At 41.6% G+C, this 24,675-nt stretch overlaps 1 long non-coding RNA gene across 2 annotated transcripts in view; it reads right to left on the bottom strand.

Annotated features, from left to right (window-relative positions):
- LOC122465585 overlaps positions 1–23,306 on the bottom strand; it is an 83,232-nt gene extending 59,926 nt beyond the window's left edge. Inside the window, exon 1 of one of the 2 annotated variants that reach the window (XR_006290528.1) lies at positions 23,155–23,306. This is a non-coding gene — a long non-coding RNA (uncharacterized LOC122465585). The remainder of the gene's footprint in view (positions 1–23,154) is intronic. The other variant, XR_006290527.1, reaches the window with a different exon arrangement.
- Between the last annotated feature and the right edge of the window lie 1,369 nt (positions 23,307–24,675).

The raw sequence follows: 24,675 nt of genomic DNA, 5'->3' as shown, positions 1-24,675 counted from the left end.
GATGCCATTAGATGGCTTTATATTATGCCTCTGTCAGACTGACATGAATGAGTTATCCTCACAAGTCTGTGTAGTCCTTGTGAATTTAAAGATTAGCTCTCTTTACCTTCACAAAACCTGTTTTACATCTCATTGGAAAGACAGCATCAGTGGCTCCTATTTTATCTTTTAAGGTATCATTAGCAAAAAACATGACAGTTCCAAACTGCTAAATGTTGAAGTAGTTCCCCTTTACATGTTTCTCTTAATATAACATCTCCTCCATCCCACTTGCAGCTTCCTTTTAGCAAATGCTTCTTTTTACAGTTTTGTCAATGATTTTTTCCCTCCAAAGCGTGTGTGCGCGGAGGGGGAGGAGAAAAATCCACACATCATGACATCACAAACAAGAGGTTAACCTGGGAGGAGATAAACCAAGTAAATCTAGCTTTCATTTGATATTTTCCCCCTAAGCTTTTGTTTAATACTAGACAAAATGACAACATTTGCTAACATCACTATAGACAGAAGCAGAGTTTCTCTAACACTACCATACAATGCTCTTTGAGGGTAGTTTTGATTTAATTACACACTAACACTGTAAATTAACATCTAAATGTTGCCTCTGCTAGTTGCTACCAAAATAGGTGCTCAGTGAATCAATACCACGAATAAACACAACATCCATACTGAACTGATTTTCAGGTCTCTGAAAAGTTTACATCTTACATCTCCCCCTGTGAATAGGTAAAAAAGAAGGATTCTCCCCCGGTTACAGATGTAGAAATGAGGCAGAGAGAGTGAAGGCTAGGATCTGAGCAACTGCACTATAAGTGAGGGAGGTTTCCCTCCTAGCACACCTATACAGAGGCCAAGCATGATTATAGTCCTTGATGAATCTTGCGTGGAGGGGTTGTGTAAGGCTAGTGTTGCCAGTGACACTACACTGCCCAAAGGGCACAGGGGAGACAGTACTAATGATCTCTCCTTCTCTGTGCTGGCCTCATGGGGGTGGGGGTGAAGAGAGATAGCACATCCCAACCCTTATGTGCCTCTTGAAGGCATAGTGCCTAAAGAAGCTCCTATTGTGATGATGTCCTTCATTAATGCAATACTGCAGACTGTGTCTTAATGGTATAGTTTAGTTTTAGATGTTCCCAAGCCATGAAAGCTGTTGGGCCAAAATATTGAATGGGTGCCTAAATGTACACCCTTAAGCCCATATTGAGGCATTCAAGAAGGTCCAACTGTGTTCATGGGTCCAATCATAGAATACCAGGGTTGGAAGGGACCTCAGGAGGTCATCTAGTCCAACCCCCTGCTCAAAGCAGGGCCGATCCCCAATTAAATCATCCCAGACAGGGCTTTGTCAAGCCTGACCTTAACAATTTCTAAGGAAGGAGATTCCACCACCTCCCTAGGTAACGGATTCCAGTGTTTCACCACCCTCCTAGTAAAAAAAGTTTTTCCTAATATCCAACCTAAATCTCCCCCACTGCAACTTGAGACCATTACTCCTTGTTCTGTCATCTGCTACCACTGAGAACAGTCTAGAGCCATCCTCTTTGGAACCCCCTTTCAGGTAGTTGAAAGCAGCTATCAAATCCCCCCTCATTCTTCTCTTCCGTAGACTAAACATCCCCAGTTCCCTCAGCCTCTCCTCATAAGTCATGTGTTCCAGACCCCTAATCATTTTTGTTGCCCTCCGCTGGACTCTTTTCAATTTTTCCCACATCCTTCTTGTAGTGTGGGGCCCAAAACTGGACACAGTACTCCAGATGAGGCCTCACCAGTGTCGAATAGAGGGGAACGATCACGTCCCTCAATCTGCTGGCAATGCCCCTACTTATACATCCCAAAATGCCATTGGCCTTCTTGGCAACAAGGGCACACTGTTGACTCATATCCAGCTTCTCGTCCCCTAGGTCCTTTTCTGCAGAACTGCTGCCGAGTCATTCAGTCCCTAGTCTGTAGCAGTGCATAGGATTCTTCCGTCCTAAGTGCAGGACTCTGCACTTGTCCTTGTTGAACCTCATCAGATTTCTTTTGGCCCAATCCTCCAATTTGTCTAGGTCCCTCTGTATCCTATCACTACCCTCCAGCGTATCTACGACTCACCCCAGTTTAGTGTCATCTGCAAACTTGCTGAGGGTGCAATCCACACCATCCTCCAGATCATTTATGAAGATATTGAACAAAACCGGCCCCAGGACCGACCCTTGGCGCACTTCATTTGATACCAGCTGACAACTAGACATGGAGCCATTGATCACTACCCGTTGAGCCCGACAATCTAGCCAGCTTTCTATCCACCTTATAGTCCATTCATCCAGCCCATACTACTTTAACTTGCTGGCAAGAATACTGTGGGAGACCGTGTCAAAAGCTTTGCTAAAGTCAAGGAACAACACGTCCACTGCTTTCCCTTCATCCACAGAGCCAGTTATCTCGTCATAGAAGGCAATTAGATTAGTGAGGCATGACTTGCCCTTGGTGAATCCATGCTGACTGTTCCTGATAACTTTCCTCTCCTCTAAGTGCTTCAGAATTGATTCCTTGAGGAACTGCTCCATAATTTTTCCAGGGACTGAGGTGAGGCTGACTGGCCTGTAGTTCCCAGGATCCTCCTCCTTCCCTTTTTTAAAGATGGGCACCACATTAGCCTTTTTTCAGTCATCTGGGACTTCCCCCGTTCGCCACAAGTTTTCAAAGATAATGGCCAATGGCTCTGCAATCACATCCGCCAACTCCTTTAGCACTCTCAGATGCAGCGCATCTGGCCCCATAGACTTGTGCTCATCCAGCTTTTCTAAATAGTCCCGAACCACTTCTTTCTCCACAGAGGGCTGGTCACCTCCTCCCCATGCTGTGCTGCCCAGTGCAGTAGTCTGGGAGCTGACCTTGTTCGTGAAGACAGAGGCAAAGAAAGCATTGAGTACATTTCCTTTTTCCACATCCTCTGTCATTAGATTGCCTCCCTCATTCAGTAAGGGGCCCAAACTTTCCTTGACTTTCTTCTTGTTGCTAACATACCTGAAGAAACCCTTCTTGTTACTGTTAACATCTCTTGCTAGCTGCAACTCCAGGTGTGAGTTGGCCTTCCTGATTTCACTCCTGCGTGCCCGAGCAATATTTTTTATACTCATCCCTGGTCATTTGTCCAATCTTCCACTTCTTGTAAGCTTCTTTTTTGTGTTTAAGATCAGCAAGTATTTCACTGTTAAGCCAAGCTGGTTGCCTGCCATATTTACTATTCTTTCTACACATCAGGATGGTTTGTCCCTGTAACCTCAATAAGGATTCTTTAAAATACAGTCAGCTCTCCTGGACTCCTTTCCCCCTCATGTTATTCTCCCAGGGGATCTTGCCCATCAGCTCCCTGAGGGAGTCGAAGTCTGCTTTTCTGAAGTCCAGGGTCTGTATTCTGCTGCTCTCCTTTCTTCCTTGTGTCAGTGTCCTGAACTTGACCATATCATGGTCACTGCCTCCCAGGTTCCCATCCACTCTTGCTTCCCCTACTAATTCTTCCCGGTTTGTGAGCAGCAGGTCAAGAAGAGCTCTGTCCCTAGTTGGTTCCTCCAGTACTTGCACCAGGAAATTGTCCCCTACATTTTCCAAAAACTTCCTGGATTGTCTGTGCACCGCTGTATTGCTCTCCCAGCGGATATCAGGTTGATTGAAGTCTCCCATGAGAATCAGGGCCTGCAATCTAGTAACTTCTGCGAGTTGCCAGAAGAAAGCCTTGTCCACCTCATCCCCCTGGTCCGGTGGTCTATAGTAGACTCCCACCACAACATCACCCTTGTTGCTCACGCTTCTAAACTTAATCCAGAGACACTCAGGTTTTTCTGCAGTTTCATACTTGAGCTCTGAGCAGTCATATTGCTCTCTTACATACAGTGCAACTCCCCCACCTTTTCTGCCCTGCCTGTCCTTCCTGAACAGTTTATATCCATCCATGACAGTACTCCAGTCATGTGAGTTATCCCACCAAGTCTCTGTTATTCCAATCACATCATAATTCCTTGACTTTGCCAGGACTTCCAGTTCTCCCTGCTTGTTTCCCAGGCTTCGTGCATTTGTGTATAGGCACTTGAGATAACTTGCTGATCGCCCCTCTTTCTCAGTATGAGGCAAGAGCCCTCCCCTCTCACGCACTCCTGCTTGTGCTTCCTCCCGGTGTCCCACTTCCCCACTTACCTCAGGGCTTTGGTCTCCTTCCCCCGGTGAACCTAGTTTAAAGCCCTCCTCACTAGGTTAGCCAGCCTGCTTGTGAAGATGCTTTTCCCTCTCTTCATTAGGTGGAGCCCATTTCTGCCTAGCACTCCTCCTTCTTGGAACACCATCCCATGGTCAAAGAATCCAAAGTCTTCTCTCCGACACCACCTGCGTAGCCATTCGTTGACTTCCACGATTCGACGGTCTCTACCCAGGCGTTTTCCTTCCACAGGGAGGATGGACAAGAAGACCACTTGCGCCTCAAACTCCTTTATCCTTCTTCCCAGAGCCATGTAGTCTACAGTGATCTGCTCAAGGTCATTCTTGGCAGTATCATTGGTGCCCACGTGGAGAAGCAGGAAGGGGTAGCGATCCGAGGGCTTGATGAGTCTCGGCAGTCTCTCCGTCACATCGCGAATCTTAGCTCCTGGCAAGCAGCAGACTTCTCGGTTTTCCCAGTCAGGGCGGCAGATAGATGACTCAGTCACCCTGAAGAGAGAGTCCCCGACCACCACCACCCACCTCCTTCTCTTGGGAGCGGTGGTCCTGGAACCCCCATCCCTAGGACAATGCATCTCATGCCTTCCAATTGGTGGAGTCTCCTTCTGCTCCCTTCCCTCAGACGTATCATCTGGTCCACTCTCCGCAATCTTCAGAGGTGCTAAGCATCCGTGACTCCACATGAAGTCAGAGATTTACAAGTGCACAGTGTTACTGAACAAATCTGATCTCATATGTATTTATTACTCTAACTTTAGGCACCTATTTCTGAAGAACCTGGCCACAGTGACTAAGTAGGAGATTTTTAGGAGTTCTGGGCTAACAGACCACTAGAAAAAGCCTCTCAAAAAGCAGGGGTCAGAGGAAGATTATTATTAGGAGCCACATGGATAAACATTTTCACATTTCATTCAACTGTTTACATTTTGTCACAGTTTAATCAAAAGAATGGGTGGGGGGTAAAGATAGGAGACAACAGCTTCCATTCTCTCAAAAAAATGAATGAAATTTAAAAAAAAACACCCCTCCCTCCAATATTAAAGTAAATGAACAAAATATTTATTTAAACATTTCACTGGTAGATATTGTTTATTCATTATTCAGCAGTGCAAAAAAAACAAAACAAACATACAAAAAACCCACTTTGCATGCCAAGTTACAAATGCCTAACCAATAACTGTATACTGCCTGCCAGGCAAAGTTACTGATGAGATCAGCCATGAAATCTCTGACTTTTTTCCTCTTTATAACAAATAATAAGTCAACTGATTATCAGCATAACTCACTAGGCTGCAGAAACTCATCTGTCTGCACTCAGGATGCATGACAGCAACCAATGAATCTTCCTTATCTAGTGCATACCTTGTGGATCCTGTTTAACAACTATGTTGCATTTTGATGGATGTAATGTTAGGAATTAAACTAAGTGAATTTACCTCTATTTGTAAATTATTTTTAAAAGGGGTTTTGTTCATTTTTACTTTGTCAGAGATGAAAGATGAACCACATTATATACATACCATACAGCTAAAAATACCTGTACAGCTAATAGGCAGTTTTGGGGCCAGGCATTGACACATTGATAACCATCTTATCCTTGTATCTACACATGGAGTTACTGAGGAATAAATAAATAGCTTTTCCAGAATAACTCCATGTGGTAACACTTATTCAGGAATAAGAGTGCCTTGTTCTGGTTATGCTTAATGCACAATGGATTAAGCCAGTGTCTCTCAACCTTTCCAGACTACTGTACCCATTTCAGGAGTCTGATTTGTCTTGTGTACGCCCAAGGTACACCTCACTTAAAAACTATTTTCTTTTAAAATCAGAAACTAAAATACTATTACTGAAAAATTGATTACCATATCCTTATAAAATAAATCAATTGGAATATAAATAGTGTACTTAAATTTCAGTGTATAATATACAGAGCAGTATAAACAAGTCATTGTCCATATGAAATGTTAGTTTGTACTGACTTTGCTAGTGCTTTTTATTTAGCCTGTTGTAAAACTAGACAAATAGTTAGATGAGTTGATATGCCCCCTGGAAGCCCTCCGAGTACCCCAGGGGTACATGTACCACTGGTTGAGAACCACTGGACTAAGCTATTAAATCAACTGGAGCAAGACACTCTTATTCCAGAATAAGAGTCCATATGGAGTTATTCTGGAATAGCTATTGTGGTTTAAAATTACACCCCCTACCTTAGTCTGAATTAGTGTAGTCAAGCCCTTATACCTTAATGAATAATTAAACAATACAATTTTCATGTATTCAGCATTGAAAAGTAAACCATGACTAGCAACACCACCACAAAAATAGGCATACTATTAGCGGTATTAACTATTTCTCCTTTCCTTATTGAAATAATGAAAATATGTAAATATTCATTTGAAGTCATATGAAAAAAAGTGAGCAGAGTTAGTTCTAACACAATCCTCCCACCTCTCGATGATTACTTTTCTACTAATCCAAGCAAAGATAATTGCTTTATGACAAACACTATAAAATTGAGATGTGTAAATTACATTTTTCCTTGAGATTTGAGGCCTTATATTTCTAGCCAAATGCCATAAAATCAGAAACAATTTAGGTTGTTTTCTTTAAAATTTTGTTTCATTATGAACTGAAGTCATAATTAGGATTCTGAATTTATAAATAAAATGCAATATGAATAAGCATTTGGAAATAATATTGTTTAACTATTCTAATCTCCCAGGAAAGCTTTGTTAACTAGTACATTTGAAACTACTTTATATTTGTCTTTTTGGACAGAACTGTTACTTTAGAGACATGGGGCCTGATTCTAATCACATACCAGACTTCATTTATACTACAGCTGCTGAAGTTAACTAAAATTGGTGTAAAAGTAACATAAGATTTGAATCAGTTATATTCAGCTGCTTAAGTGTTATTAAAATGCACTCTCCACTGCCCCTCTCCCAAGACTAGATCAAGCTAAGCACTAGTAGATACTGCAGTGCTCAGCCCATGCTGGCAGAGTTTAGGACACATTTCTTATATATAGGTAACTTTAAAACAGCTGATTTCATTATATTTTGAGATTTTTTTAAAAAAATTCCCAGTTCAAGATTTTTGTATTCTAAGTGTTAGCCTGGTGTCACTTACAAACAAGTTATAAACTAGTAGAGCAGGTGTTCAGAAAGGAAATCTAGATACAACTTTAATGGGACTGTCCAGAAAAGTAACAAAAAGAGTTGGTTATAATGCTAGGAAACTCAGATTATTGTACAAATATTTGTTCTTTAGTAGTAATAAAGCAACATGGTAGGTAATTTTATCACTTACACATGTAAATAATGACTGTCAGCATTAAACAGAGAAGTTATCCTTTAACAAAGACACATTTGCTATAAGCAGAGAGTTATATTTACTCCAAAGTAATTTACAGGTTTCTAAACAAAATGAAAGTTTAGATATTCTGAATTTTTTTCCCAGTTCATCATCATCACTTTAGAAAATACTTCTAAAGAGTTAGCTCTTTCTTGCCCACATTCTGCCAATGCAGAATTTGGGGTAGATTGCAATATTACTAACCCTAACTTAAAAATAAAATAATAATAATAATAATAAAAAAAATCATGTCAGGCCACCAAAAAAAAAAAAAAAAAGAAAGAAAGAAAAAAGAAATTGGCTTAAAAATAATTTGTAAGTTTCTGTGGTTCTTGTTATTTGTCTTCTGGTAACCTTTAAAGATATATGTTTCAAGATTTTTCCTACATCCATGAGGCCTAGAGTGAAAATTAAATTAAATGAAAATTGAGATTTTCCTATAACTACTTTAGTCCAAGAGCTGGGGCTTTAAGTAAACACACTAAATATCAGGAGACTTGCAATAAAATGGCAAGAAATGGCAAGGCTATTACCATGACTTGTGAGAAAACCATGTACCAAATAACGTGGAGGGCAACTTATACATTAGCATAAGCACTGTACTGTGCCCAAAACAGCTATACACAGTCACCACTGGGCAGTGACAACTGTTACATTCTTCTTAAAGAAGCAAAGAGTCCTTGTGTTCAACAACCCAACTATTAAATTGATGGTGCTCATTTACAAAATGTAAAGGATGTGTGGAATGTGTTTGAGGATAAATACATTAAAATTGCAAAGCGCTTTGAGAGCTACAGAAGAAAAAAAGTGTTACATAGGAGATAGGTATTCTTATTCTTAAATTGTTGTGGTCATTTTCCATTCAAAAGCCATGCTAATGGCCTTCATCTGCTTTGTTAAACCTAAAATCTTGACGTTGTTGACAAGTGAATAGAAACTCAAATCTTGTCTTTTCAGAAAATAACTATTCCAAATAAAATAAAGTCAAACTATACTTAGGGCTTATCTACACTTGAAATGCTACTGCAGCACAGCTGCAGCCCTTCAGTGTAGACCTTACCTATGCAGATGGGAAAACCCCTCTTGTTGGTGTAGATAATCACCTCTCCAAGGCACAGTAGCTAGGTTGACAGAAAAATTCTTCCATTGACCTAGCGCTTTCTAGTTGGTGACTTAGGTCAGCTTAACTACATTGCTCAGGGTTATGGATTTTTCACACTCCTGAGCGACCTAGCTAGATCTAAATTTATAATGTAGACCTGTCCTTTGTTGTACTAAGTGTGATTTTGCCAAAAAGTAACTGACAATTTCGGTTTTCAAAATATACTGTTTCCCGTCTGTGTGAACATTATTTTCCTGGTGACATTGCTAGTATTTCTTCTCATTCATAGTCATATTTGTTTTACTATTTCTATTTCTTTCTTTCCTTCCTTTCCCAGTCCACCCACCTGCCTTCTCAATTGCTCTCAGAGTGACACCCAAGATATTAGCAGAATGCCTAATCCTTTTCTATTTATGAGGGGAGGAGAGAGCACGAAAGCAAGGCTCTGTAAAACCCACCCCATAACAGCAGCACAAAAACAATGTTAGCCCACTTTAGGAAGATGCTAACTTAAATGTTAGTGACTTCTTTATTCCTGGAAAAAATACAACCGAGTGTCGTTTTACTTGACAGTTATGGGAATTTATCAATCACAAACCAAATCAAGTAAGTCATTTCATTTTCCCTTCTTTGGTTATGAAATCCGCAGCCAGACAAGAGACAGCAGTAAGCATCTCTGGCCAGGTATACTGACGATCAGTCTCTGCTGTTACTGTAGCTTGACTGGTTGTAATGCTCAGCAGGGAGCATGTGTTCCTACATGCTTTCTGAAATATTAATACACAAAATTGTACTGTGGTTTCTGATAACAGCAAATTGGCTGCTCTGTGGTTTTCTGATTAGAGGTGTATTGGTGATTCCGAGAAGCTAGTGGCGCCTAAATGAGTTAAGCCTAATCAGGTTTTGAAACCCGATAGCATAATTTAAGAGGGCTCAGAGTCACAAAGCTACAGACCTGGTTGACCCCAGCAAATTACAGTGTTTGTTAATGCTCTGTTATAGACATCTTCTAATCAACCAAAAGCAGATATATTAAGTGAAAAATTGACTTGTGGTTCACAAAGATATGCTAGCCTCCTTTCTTATTTTTGACAGATGGTCTACTCAGATGTAAAAGAAGGCAACACAGCTTCTATTTCTTCCAAAGGCTCTTGGGAATGTAAACTTCAAAAACATTCAGTTTCCTACTAAAGAAACATAATTACCATAAAAACTTGATCATTATCTTGCACAATATGTACCTCATGGGAAATCTAAAAACAATTTAAGGAATGGAAGGCAAAGGGAAAATCCCTTTTATATTGAACATAGTGATTATAATCATATAAACTTTAGACTCAGTACAACTGGAATATAAAGAAAGAGTGATTAAAAGAGCACTAAAGTTTATATTGTATTTTCAGAATCAATGTTAAATAAATCAAGAGGTGGCCAACTAATGGTGTTTTATAAATTAATCTTCTTAGTAAATGTTTAATAAATTTGCTTGGGAATATTCCCTGTATTCCTTTCGAGGAGGATTTTACAGAAATTCAAGAAAGTTTTGAACCAGACAGTTTTAAAGAGTCTAATAACGGAGTCGGGAGAAGGGATTTCCATAGCCAGTGAAACTAAGTTGTTGTAGAAAAATGGACAGAGGTATTTGAGGTTCATGACTCCTCTTCTGTTTATGTTTTAGGGATAGTGCTGCTTCAATTTCCCCTTCTATGATGCAGGTGACATCCCAGTGAAGGACAAGGTCATATGATAAACACTAATCTGACAACACTAAAGTCAGAAAAATTTCCTCTTTTTGGCTTAAATTGTAGAGCGGTGTCAAGTTGGACACTCATCCCTGTTATGGTGCTGTAACACTGCTTTAAAAAAAAAAATCATCTTCACTGCTTGTAATCTCCAGGTTCAAAATTCAGTAGGAAAAAAAAAACTTCCTTTAATAATTAGAGAATACTTCCCCAATCTGAGGACATGTCCCTTATCAAACATTATTGGAGTTAAAATGGAGCAATGGGAAAATAAACTATATGTTTCTCAAATGGCATTGGGAATTAAAATGAGCTCTTTTAAAAAAATCCTGGCAATTGTGTTCATTATGAAGCTAGCAGAAGGAACACGTGATCAGTTAAGACATAAGACATTAAGTAGTTTTACAGCAGGTGAAAATAGCCAGTGAAGCCCCACATGCCAGCCTCATCTCCAGAATAAAGGGAGGTGAGTGGCAGGGCATGATGGAGTTTCAAGTGGGCATAAAAGGTACAGTTTCCAATATGCCTGATCCTTTAGTATAGTTCCTCAGGCTAAATGCTAGCTGAAGTTCCTGTTCCAAACACATTGAAGCTCATTTTACTTGAGGAAACAGCATTTACCCAGAGGTCAACAAGGCTATTATGTGCAGCTCACTTTATAACTGTACAAAACAATATTGCCTCCACAAATACATGTTTACCTCTTCTCAACTATTTCACAGATTTAATGGATGTGCCTAGTGTTAGAAAGAAACTGAAAGTCAGTTAGAGGGTGCTTTTTACCCCTAGCAGCTACAGTGCTGAATGAAGGGCCTGCACAAACTCCCCCAAATGCTAGGGGCCAGATCCGCAAAGGTGACCATCAGCATCCTGCAGCCTGAAGGAAACAAAAAAAAATAATCACAGGAACAATACTGTAATCTTATGGAGCCTGAGTTAAGCACTTACATAATAAATGGGAAGAGACAGGTACCATATAACGTGATCCACAAAGCCAACAAGCTAGCCAATGGGCAGTGATGACCAAGGAGGATGTAAAGTAAACCCTGCCTCATCTTAGCTGTCATAAGTTGCCTATCTCTGTTTGCAATCCACAAACGAGGAAAATATAGGTATTCAGATGCTTAAGTAACATGAAGTGTAAAATGAAACCACCACCAGCAGCAACCAATGCTGCCCATTTATAACTTCTAGCCTAACGTATAGGATTCTTACCCAGATTTGGGAGGATCCTCCCTCCCCCCCACATCAAGTCACCCCTTTTCATAAAGGGGAGAAACGATTTGAACAGAGATCATCTACTTCTCTTGTGTGTGCTCTAACCATCAGGTTATGCAATATTCTGATGCAAGTCTGCCTCAATGTCACCACTTTAACTATTAATTGGGCCAGAGGAAAAAAAAAAAAATGAAGAATGACAATAAGGGTGGTGAAACACTGGAATGCGTTACCTAGGGAGGTGGCAGAATCTCCTTCCTTAGAAGTTTTTAAGGTCAGGCTTGACAAAGCCCTGGCTGGGATGATTTAGTTGGGGATCGGTCCTGCTTTGAGCAGGGGATTGCACTAGATGACCTCCTGAGGTCTCTTCCAACCCTGATATTCTATGATTCTATGAATAAGGACTGGACCCTTGAACTGAGGGGTCTCCCACATTCTGGTTAAGTATCCTAGCCACTAGCCTAAAGATTGTAATGGAGGTTCTTCTTCTCCCTGCTCCTCCCAGCTGTTCTGTTTCAGTCCCCACTCATGATTTAGGCAGCCACTTTGTGAGTCATTTCGGGGCTTAGGTTGAAGATACACATCCAGACACCTACAGTGAGACAGCAGTGGGTGTGTCCAGAGGCAAAAATGTAGGAGTTGAATGAGTTTAGGCATCTACAGGGTTAGGTGGCAGCCAACCAGGAGTGTTGTGAATTTCAGTAGTGCCTAAAAATGGGACTTGCATGCCTAAGCATCTTCATGGATTGAACCCTAACTGCTTTGAGGTGGGATCCATCTCTCTGCAGCAGGGCATGCAACCTCACAGTGGGACTCCAAAGGCAATAAATTCTGCGAACAGGTTATTTTGGTAGGTACACTTTTATATCTCCATTTTTAAAAAAGGAGAATTGAATTAGAGTTGTGAAGTGAGTTGCCAGGGATCACAAATAGAGTTAGGAACTCCTGGATTCTAATTCCAGCTTATAGCCAAACTCCCAGTGCGTTGCTTGGATCTTCAGCTACACCTGTTTGAACACAGAATTTTGCTGCTTAAGGGGGTGGGGTGGGGGGGAGGATTGTAATCTACAAAAATAATCTTTTAAGGAAACTAAGATTTCTGTGGGCTTTTAACAGCTATTTGCTGTACTGAATAAGGATTGGTTTCAGTACTTGGCACACAGACAATATGGGTGAAATCCTGACCTCATTGAAGTTGTGAGGAAATGATTTCACCCTTCAGTTTTACATATATAAAAAATAAACCAAAAAAAGAAAGCAAATGAGAATGAACATGGTCTAGCTTCCCCTGCACCTCCAAGATCTCAGTAATCCATAATTTATTTTATAGATCCCTCTTACACATAAAAGATAGGGGCTGAATGTCTGCAACCACATTTTCATAGAAATGAATTTAAATGCTCAGAATCGTGCAAGAAGTAAAGACTGAGCATTGCAAATCAGAAGGTTTCATAATAGTTTATTTCTAAGGAAGGTAGAGAAAATAATTCTATGGAACATCATAGAACGAAATTACTGTTTTCGAATTATCCCAGTTTCCATATTGCTATGGATTTCAATGGGCAGTCCACTTCTGACAGTATAAAAACAGCAGGCAAGTATAATAATGGAAGATGAGATACATGTTGACATAGCATTCAATGACTAGTTTGTCACTCCTCTAGGATGCAAGTGATGCAAATTATTGACTCTAAATAGTAAGGGCAAAAACTAACTGCTTTTATCTTTTTGCAGCCTTAGCTCAGCAAAATAGTCTGCCAGTAGTTTTAACAATATTTCCCCATACCACTGGTGGTTAAAATTAAAACTGCCTTGGTGGCCATAGCAGCTTAGAATTTAGCATCACTTCGATAGTCACTAAAATATACTGGATTCCCTTCAAACGAAAGATATAACTTTAAATCAAATTAAATATATGTTGTCTATTGTTAATGCTGCAAAAATATATTTAATGTGATATAAACTGATTTATATAAACAGGTGCTTTTATGTGTTCATGTCTTATAATATGCTTTTTACTCCTGATTCACAACCACAAGAGAGACTAAGTAATACCATTACAGATCTATTCTTGTGTACCAGAATGTGGGCAGCTGTGATGACAAAAAGAAAATTAAACACTACAGAGTTTTCCCAAGAAACAGACAGGACTGTTGGAAAAACAACAACTGTCCTTTGTGATCACAAAGGGGTATCTTTCAGAGGCATACAACAGGATCACACTATCAGATTTAAAATCAAAACACTGAGTTTGGAAGTGGAATCAAAAGGAAATAATAGCTCTGAGGAGAGCACAATTAAGTTAACTCAGCAACAAGGAAAGGATAACCAGGTGAGGTAACTGTGAACACCAAAGGTGCCACCTCTTGAATCGACACAATCTGATGCCACTGCTTTCTGAACTGGCTCAGTGGCCACAGCAGAGTTAAAATGCATACAAGCCCAAACAACAGAGCTGTGGTTTTAATGTCTGCTGTAAACATTTTGAACAAGTAAAGAAACACAACCTCTGGTTTACTGAAGCTCTAGTGATATTAAACCAAGGTATGGAGTCCTTGGCAGTAGAAAGTCAAAATGAGACAGTTATAGCAACAAAATGGTTGCAACCTCTCTTTTAACAGAGGGCTCAGAAAGGGCCAGCACAGTATTCATAGTGATTGAGCTGTATAGGAAGGAGATATAGCCAATGTGGCAGGTAGATGTGATGAACGAGTGTATCCGCCCCTCACCAACAACCTTCACCATTAAAAAGAAAAGGAGGACTTGTGGCACCTTCGAGACTAACCAATTTATTTGAGCATGAGCTTTCGTGAGCCACAGCTCACTTCATCGGATGCATACTGTGGAAATTGCAGAAGACATTATATACACAGACACCATGAAACAATAACTCCTCCCATCCCACTCTCCTGCTGGTAATAGCTTATATAAAGTGATCATCAAGTTGGGCCATTTCCAGCACAAATCCAGGTTTTCTCACCCTCCGCCCCCTCACAGACAAACTCACTCTCTTGCTGGTAACAGCCCATCCAAAGTGACCACTGTCTTCACAATGTGTATGATAATCAAGGTGGGCCATTTCCTGCAGAAATCCAGGTTCTCTCACCCCCTCACCCCCCTCCAAAAACCACACACACAAACTCACTCTCCTGCTGGTAATAGCCTATCCAAAGTGACCACTCTCCTTACAACCTGCATGAAAATCAAAGTGGGCCATTTCCAGCACAAATCCAGGTTTTCTCACTCCCCCACCCCCATACACACACAAACTCACTCTCCTGCTGGTAATAGCTCATCCGAAGTGACCGCTCCCCCTACAATGTGCATGATAATCAAGGTGGGCCATTTCCAGCACAAATCCAGGTTTTCTCACCTCACCCCCCCCCCCAAACTCACTCTCCTGCTGGCAATAGCTCATCCAAACTGACCACTCTCCCCACACTGTGCATGATAATCAAGGTGGGCCACTACCAGCATAAATCCAAGTTTAACCAGAACGTCGGGGGTGGGGGGGGGGGGAGGAAAAAACAAGGGGAAATAGGCTACCTTGCATAATGACTTAACCACTCCCAGTCTCTATTTAAGCCTAAATTAATAGTATCCAATTTGCAAATGAATTCCAATTCAGCAGTTTCTCGCTGGACTCTGGATTTGAAGTTTTTTTGTTGTAAGATAGCGACCTTCATGTCTCTGATTGCGTGACCAGAGAGATTGAAGTGTTCTCCGACTGGTTTATGAATGTTATAATTCTTGACATCTGATTTGTGTCCATTTATTCTTTTACGTAGAGACTGTCCAGTTTGACCAATGTACATGGCAGAGGGGCATTGCTGGCACATGATGGCATATATCACATTGGTGGATGTGCAGGTGAACGAGCCTCTGATAGTGTGGCTGATGTTATTAGGCCCTGTGATGGTGTCCCCTGAATAGATATGTGGGCACAGTTGGCAACGGGCTTTGTTGCAAGGATAGGTTCCTGGGTTAGTGGTTCTGTTGTGTGGTATGTGGTTGTTGGTGAGTATTCGCTTCAGGTTGGGGGGTTGTCTGTAGGCAAGGACTGGCCTGTCTCCCAAGATTTGTAAGAGTGTTGGGTCATCCTTCAGGATAGGTTGTAGATCCTTAATAATGCGTTGGAGGGGTTTTAGTTGGGGGCTGAAGGTGACGGCTAGTGGCGTTCTGTTATTTTCTTTGTTAGGCCTGTCCTGTAGTAGGTAACTTCTGGGAACTCTTCTGGCTCTATCAATCTGTTTCTTCACTTCCGCAGGTGGGTACTGTAGTTGTAAGAATGCTTGATAGAGATCTTGTAGGTGTTTGTCTCTGTCTGAGGGATTGGAGCAAATGCGGTAATGGCCCAACTTGATGATCACTTTAGATAAGCTATTACCAGCAGGAGAGTGCAGTGGGAGGAGGTATTGTTTCATGGTGTCTGTGTATATAATGTCTTGTGCGATTTCCACAGCACGCATTCGATGAAGTGAGCTGTGGCTCACGAAAGCTCATGCTCAAATAAATTGGTTAGTCTCTAAGGTGCCACAAGTCCTCCTTTTCTTTTTGCGAATACAGACTAACATGGCTGTTACTCTGAAATCTTCACCATTAAGGAACTCCCTGAATAGAGACTAAAGTTTTTCCTCTCAGAACAGAGCTGTTAAAAATACTTTATTTCCTGAAAACAAAACAAGAAATATTCACATTTAAAAAACACAGGTGTAAAATGTCAAACAAAAAAAAAAAAAACTTTTCTTTGGTTTCAAAAATTGATTTCCCTGCCCTTCTCCCCAACAGAAACCTAAATTTTTGGACCAAAAAACCCCAAATCCCCCCCCCATTTAATGAAAAAGCTATTTTTCATTAAAAATAATAAGTCCCGATCTCTATGCTGAAGGCAAAGGGTGGGGTGAACACACTGCCTGATGCCCTGCAGGTTGAACCCCACAGAAAATTCAGTGGGTTCTTCTGGAGCAAAAAGGCACAATTTTAAATGCCCATCAGTACTGGATTTCATCTAGCCCAACACTGGCAATAGCATTAAATAAATTATAAAGTCACTGACTGCGACATATACAGCAAATATTTCCTAAATATGTTGCAAAAGATAGTATGCTGTGAATCCTAATCCAAACATATAAATAGCTTTAGAAAGGATGATCAAAGTGTATGCTTGTATTGCAAATGACAATACAGATCACTATAAGGTGGCCTCCTCTGATCCCAGAAAAGAGCTGCAATTTAACTGATTGGAACTGAACTCTGAGGTTAGCTTAGTTCTCAGTTGTCTTCCCTAATATCAAACTATATTCAGTATCCACTGTGGAACCAGTGATAATGTTCCTTCAGTACAGAACAACACTTGATCAAGTCTCTGCCTGATCTCTGAATATCTGCACGCAGAGTAATACTGAAGGGGAAAGATACAAATCTAACTTTTTTTTAAAACCACCACCTTTCAACTTGAAGGAGCTGAATATTCTTCACAAAAACTACATATACTAGCACTCCTGAAGAAGAAACCACCATTGTGGTGGAGGGCAGGAGTCAAAAAGCAGACACTATGCTTCCCAATCGTCTGTACGTTGTGTAGGAAACTTTGGCCAAGTAAATTAGGGAAAAACTTTACCTTTACAAAAAAAAGGTGCAATGAGATCTTTAATCTGCATGCAGGAGAGAGAAGATTTCATTTAAAGAACCTTGAGTAAAGTATGTGACATTCAATTCATCTACCTCAGAAGTATGAAAGCAACAGTCAGTATTGCTTGGATGGTAACCTGCAGTCGCAGGAAGCCTGGAGATCTGATTCAAATCTCAGTTACACAGGTGCAGTTCCACCAAGTTCAGTGGAGTTACTCCAGACATACTGGTGAGAGAAGAAGATAAGGCCCAAATGTTTGTTTTAAACCTGCTGCTTCATTCGCTAAGGGCTTGATCCCTCTCCCACTGATGTCAAAGACAGAATGCCTATTAACTTCAGTGATATAGGATCCAGCTAAGGCTACTTTGCCCTAGTACACCAAAGATAGTACTGAACGTGAAACTGTTAGAAATTTCACTGAAGCTATAGTTCAGCAGTTTATATATATATATATATATATACATATATATACACACACACACACACACACACACACACACACACACACATAACAATGCAGTTTCTCTCAAATGTGGCTGCCAGAGCCTTTTCTTGCAGCCACAGCCTCCTGGGCAGTGATGGGAGGCAGAGGCAGGCAAAGCAGCGGCTCCTCCCCTGGCGCTGCCTGCAGGGGTTGCTCCCTATGCCTTCTGGAGCCACAAACGCTGTAGGAGCAGCAACCAGTGAGAGTTCCCCACCTTCCCAGGGGCGGTGTGGTTTGGGCTTCAGGCTTCTGAAACTGCAGAAAAACCCGAGTGTCTCTGGATTAAGTTTAGAAGTGTGAGCAACAAGAGTGATGTAGTGGTGGGAGTCTGCTATAGACCACCAGACCAGGGGGATGAGGTGGATGAGGCTTTCTTCCGGCAACTCGCAGAAGCTACTAGATCGCACGCCCTGGTTCTCATGGGTGACTTTAATTTTCCTGATATCTGCTGGGAGAGCAATACAGTGGTGCATAGACAATCCAGGAAGTTTTTGGAAAGTGTAGGGGACAATTTCCTGGTGCAAGTGCTGGAGGAGCCAACTGTGGGTGGGGGGGGGGGGGGGCTTTTCTTGACCTGCTGCTCACAAACCGGGAAGAATTAGTGGGGGAAGCAAAAGTGGATGGGAATCGGGGAGGCAGTGACCATGAGTTGGTTGAGTTCAGGATCCTGACACAGGCAAGAAAGGTAAGCAGCAGGATACGGACCCTGGACTTCAGGAAAGCAGACTTCGACTTCCTCAGGGAACGGATGGGTAGGATCCCCTGGGGGACTAACATGAAGGGGAAAGGAGTCCAGGAGAGCTGGCTGTATTTCAAGGAATCCCTGTTGAGGTTACAGGGACAAACCATCCCGATGAGTTGAAAGAATAGTAAATATGGCAGGCGACCAGCTTGGCTTAACGGTGAAATCCTAGCAGATCTTAACATAAAAAAGCAGCTTACAAGAAGTGGAAGGTTGGACATATGACCAGGGAAGAGTATAAAAATATTGCTCGGGCATGTAGGAATGAAATCAGGAGGGCCAAATTGCACCTGGAGCTGCAGCTAGCAAGAGATGTCAAGAGTAACAAGAAGGGTTTCTTCAGGCATGTTGGCAACAAGAAGAAAGCCAAGGAAAGTGTGGGCCCCTTACTGAATGAGGGAGGCAACCTAGTGACAGAGGATGTGGAAAAAGCTAATGTACTCAATGCTTTTTTTGCCTCTGTCTTCACTAACAAGGTCAGCTCCCAGACTGCTGCGTTGGGCATCACAACATGGGGAGTAGATGGCCAGCCCTCTGTGGAGAAAGAGGTGGTTAGGGACTATTTAGAAAAGCTGGACGTGCACAAGTCTATGGGGCCGGACGAGTTGCATCCGAGAGTGCTAAAGGAATTGGCGGCTGTGCTTACAGAGCCATTGGCCATTATCTTTGAAAACTCGTGGCCAACGGGGGAAGTCCCAGATGACTGGAAAAAGGCTAATGTAGTGCCAATCTTTAAAAAAGGGAAGAAGGAGGATCCTGGGAACTACAGGCCAGTCAGCCTCACCTCAGTCCCTGGAAAAATCATGGAGCAGGTCCTCAAAGAATCAATCCTGAAGCACTTACATGAGAGGAAAGTGATCAGGAACAGTCAGCATGGATTCACCAAGGGAAGGTCATGCCTGACTAATCTAATCACCCTCTATGATGAGATTACTGGTTCTGTGGATGAAGGGAAAGCAGTGGATGTGTTGTTTCTTGACTTTAGCAAATCTTTTGACACGGTCTCCCACAGTATTCTTGTCAGCAAGTTAAGGAAGTATGGGCTGGATGAATGCACTATAAGGTGGATAGAAAGCTGGCTAGATTGTCGGGCTCAACGGGTAGTGATCAATGGCTCCATGTCTAGTTGGCAGCTGGTGTCAAGTGGAGTGCCCCAGGGGTCGGTCCTGGGGCCGGTTTTGTTCAATATCTTCATAAATGATCTGGAAGATGGTGTGAATTGCACTCTCAGCAAATTTGCGGATGATACTAAACTGGGAGGAGTGGTAGATACGCTGGAGGGCAGGGATAGGATACAGAGGGACCTAGACAAATTGGAGGATTGGGCCAAAGGAAATCTGATGAGGTTCAATAAGGATAAGTGCAGAGTCCTGCACTTAGGACGGAAGAACCCAATGCACCGCTACAGACTAGGGACCGAATGGCTAGGCAGCAGTTCTGCGGAAAAGGACCTAGGGGTGACAGTGGACGAGAAGCTGGATATGAGTCAGCAGTGTGCCCTTGTTGCCAAGAAGGCCAATGGCATTTTGGGATGTATAAGTAGGGGCATAGCGAGCAGATCGAGGGACGTGATCGTTCCCCTCTAATCGACATTGGTGAGGCCTCATCTGGAGTACTGTGTCCAGTTTTGGGCCCCACACTACAAGAAGGATGTGGATAAATTGGAGAGAGTTCAGTGAAGGGCAACAAAAATGATTAGGGGTCTGGAACACATGACTTATGAGGAGAGGCTGAGGGAACTGGGATTGTTTAGTCTGCAGAAGAGAAGAATGAGGGGGGATTTGATAGCTGCTTTCAACTACCTGAGAGGTGGTTCCAAAGAGGATGGTTCTAGACTATTCTCAGTGGTAGAAGAGGACAAGACAAGGAGTAATGGTCTCAAGTTGCAGTGGGGGAGGTTTAGGTTGGATATTAGGAAAAACTTTTTCACTAGGAGGGTGGTGAAACACTGGAATGCGTTACCTAGGGAGGTGGTAGAATCTCCTTCCTTAGAAGTTTTTAAGGTCAGACTTGACAAAGCCCTGGCTGGGATGATTTAATTGGGGATTGGTCTTGCTTTGAGCAGGGGGTTGGACTAGATGAACCTCCTGAGGTCCCTTCCAACCCTGATATTCTATGATTCACCCCCCTGCCATCACTTCAACCCCACTGCCTCCTCCAGACCCCCATTGTCCCTGGCCCTCCTGCCTCCTGACCCACCTCCTCATCCAGGGCTTAATTTGTCCCCCCACCATGCCAGGGCTGAGTAAGACTGCTGTGAAAATTGATATTAACAAATATCACTGGTCATCTTACCACACACACAAATTTAAAAAAAAATCAAAACTTGCAAAGCACCTTATTTTTGTTTCTATTCGGATTAGGTCCAGTGAAGAGAGAAAACTGTACATCATTTTTATTACATTGTCTAAAGAAAAAAAAAACCCTACATAAATAAATTACAGTGATCTAGACATGGGCATATTTGTTTTTCCTAAAGTCAATTAAGTATCTTAGGAAAAATTCTCAGAGCAACCACCAGCAAGAGTTGGTGTCCGCACTCTGAGGCCACCAAAAATATGTTGAGAACTCCTGACTTAATGGAAATAGATATCTATAGAACATTGCATGATAGGGTTTTTGTCTTTTTTTTTTAAAATCTGAAAGCCAAGAAATTCCATATTATAGTTTTAAGGTTATGCTTCTAAAAAGCCACAAACACCAGTAAATATGAAAATACAAAGATAAGGTATGCTAGACTAAGGCCTGGATCCAGCAAAGCATGTGCGTAGCCCCACCAGAAGTTACCAATGGAGAAATGAATGGATGTTTAATATGTCAGCATTAAAGTTAAGCACGTTTAAGTGTTTTTCTGTATTGGGACCTAAAACATTCCTTCTGTATTTGTATCCCTGCTCATTCTCCAGCCAAAATCATGAGATTACCACACATAAATATGAATGGTTATGCATTATTATTTTAAAAATGATCATTGGGTATGCCAGTAATTGGAGGTAAAGAGGTGTGGGTGTGATTCCCAGATTGAGTAGACATATTCATGCTAACTCTCATCAACCTAGTGTGCTAAAAACAGTAGTGTAGCCAGAGTAGTACAGTTAGCAGAGAACAATGGCACAAGGTAGCTATGCTGAGTATGTCCTTATGGGGGTTGACACAGGTTTGTATTCAGCACGGCTAGCCCATGCCGCCACTTGCCACTACCCATACTACTCTGGAACTGGAAATCATATCCCCAACACAAACTGCAGACATATCCAACTGGAAAGCATTTAGGCACAGCAATACAAAAATCTTAAAAGCATATAATTACCCGATTTTTGGCTAAGCATCTTGGTAAAAAAAATAATTTCTAAGGCTTGCACAAAATACAAGTTTCATCTGAAATCAATAACTGAAAATGTTTAGATATAAAAAGTCTAATAAATATATTTTAAAAATAATATTTGCATACCAGTTATTTCCTCCCTCTCCCACAATAGATCTAGTTTTAAATGTTCTGGCCAGACTACAGTATAGCCTCCCCCCTCATTTATTTACATCAGAAACAATATCCATGTAAGGATTACATTTTAGTACGTGGTCTACAATCAGTTGGGTACAAATAATAAAATATGGACAAACATTTGCATCCACAAATCAGTGAGACACACCACAATTCCACTATCTCTTCCCATAATTGATAGCGTGTGCAAAACTGAAGTGAAAAATTAGAAGGCAGTTGATGCCCAAATTTAAAATTTGGCATGTATTCTGTTAACCATTTAGGAAATCTAAAATTTTGTACAAAAGCTTTGACATTCACCTTTAAATATAGTTAGATTGGCCACTACAAAAACTGAAGGCTGAATCAAACAATTTCCTAAATAGCATGAGTATTGGATTCGGCCATCTCAATATGACCGAATGGTTTTGAACATTATTTATGCTATTTACTATAGTATTGAAACATTCATTCAACTTTGTTGTCAGATGTGCCGTGCTGACAGAATCAAACAGGAGCTGAAATCATCAATGGCTGGTTTTAGCTGCTGTTGACCATACGTTACTCTCCCAACAGTCACAAGAACTCTCCTGTTGGTATAGGGGGGCTATAGGAACGAAAAAATACTCCCAGGATACACCAGCAAAATGAGGTGACAAACTCCCTGGTACTAAAACTAGTCTCTTTTTAATGAAAACTTCTCTTTTTAATGAAAATTCAAGGGGGGGGGGGAGACAGAATGTGTTTTGCTTTATTAAGGCCTAAATAATTTGAAATAAAGTTTATCCTAAAAGAAAAAAAACTTTTTAAAAAGTGTTTTTAGAGAACACCCTATTTTTGATGAAAAGACTGTTTTTTATTTTGGACAAGCCCCACTCTACATTCAGCTTTTGAGGGAAGATGCGGAGTGGGGGGGATGAAGGGAAAAAGAATGCCTAGTGACTTTTTACCCCCCTTGTAAAAGGGGGTGTCCTGTCTTCAAGCTCTCTACTCCTATCAAAACTTTGTTCCTGCTGGGTCAGTTTATCCCTGGGGTTAATCCCCCTCAAAGGAATCCAAGGGGGTAGTTGCTTTATTTATGCCTTCTTAACAATCCCTATCAAACCTTTGCAGACTGTTCCCTCGAAGTCCATGCAAGCAAAGTTGTCCTTTCCCCTAATCTGTCTCACACCAGTAGAAGATTTCCTGACTCTTACCTCAGAGCTTCAGCAATAAAGGGCTCCAAACAAACCCTCTTGTGTTGGGTTTTTCTGTAACAGTCCCTCTCTGTAGTAGCTCCAGCAGCAGTCTATTAGGAGCACCACTCTTGACCTCTCAGCTAATTAAGTTCCAGCTCTCAGTGTAGCAGGTGGGGCTAATCAGACAGACAGCTCCAGGCCTCTGAACCCAGAGGGACGGTATCCCTTATGCTTTTACACCCCTCCTTCCCCAATATTTGCAGAGGAAAACCAGGTGGCTTATTGAGGGCTCTACTGGTTCTACAGTTCCCTTTCCGATCTCTCTGGTATTGTAGAAGCCTGGGCTCTCCCTACTCATGAGCTCTTGTTCATTTGAGCCTTTGTTAACAGGATAAGCCTTTGGTCCCCATGAAGGATAATCTATCCCTTCTCTTTGTGACAATTGTGGATGTAAATTTATAATGTAAATAATGTAAGCCAATGCAAACAGATAACTAAGATTGAAAGGAATATGCAGCTGGGTTCCACTTCTGCAGGACAAGACCAGAGAGACACAGATCCTCCTTACATATACATTTTTAATGTTAAATTAGTCAGCTATGTTTAGGATTCATGACAAAGAAGCATGAGGCAGATTCTGTGCAGCATAGCAGACACAGTCCACAGGGAGCAGGAACAAAGGTGACAGACACTTTGTATATCCATATTCTGATCCAGCTGATGCAGCCCCCCAGCATAAATTAGAGCTTTATCACAGCTGCATCACAGCCCAAAATTTCCATAGCATTGAGCATTACAGAAAACTCCCACCATCCTCTGCCATTACATGTGCTATGCCAAAACCACCAAGGCTAGTTCTACTTGTTAAAACTACTAATTCTCTGAGTGCTATGATTGCAAATAGGAACTCCTTGCATCCCCAACTAGCGCTCATTGTACTCATGCTGCTCCATCAGAGCATAAAGAGGAAGAGAGGAAGCCGGGTCAAGCTACTCTTCTAATGAGCGTGGAAGTCCTGAAGCCACTTGCATTCTCTGAGGGCCTGCCTAGCCCCAGTCTGCAGAACTGCAGTCCTGTCCCTGACTTCCAAACATCAGCCTGCAGAAACCCATGTCCTAACTCCCCACACCAACCCAGCAGAATCTTGCCCACCTATTAAACCAAAATACACTGATTCCCCAACTGACTACTCCAGCCTACCACCACAGGGGATATTCTCCTCCCAGTACCAAACACCTATATTTCTGACTCAGAATTGTTCCAAAATGCACTGGACAAGGGACATCCTTGTTCTTGTAGGAGATCAATTTCAAGGATAGCACAAGGAAGTTTCCACTGTTTGTTGCCCATTAAAACAAAAGAAATCCAATTTTGCACATTTCATAACATTGAAAAGCAATAGAAAACAAACAAACAAACACACACTGATTTGTCTTAAGCTATAAAACAAAAAGAAAACATGTCCTACAGGCCTAGCTTCTGTTAGGATATTTAGTATGAGCTTGCTAAAAACTTCAAAGAAGCTGAAATTAATCTTGA

Source organism: Chelonia mydas, chromosome 4 (genome assembly GCF_015237465.2).
Source record: "Chelonia mydas isolate rCheMyd1 chromosome 4, rCheMyd1.pri.v2, whole genome shotgun sequence".
Taxonomy (NCBI): Eukaryota; Metazoa; Chordata; order Testudines; family Cheloniidae; genus Chelonia; species Chelonia mydas.
Note: the sequence above shows the minus strand (reverse complement) of the source record. Positions and strands in the feature narration are given on the sequence as shown.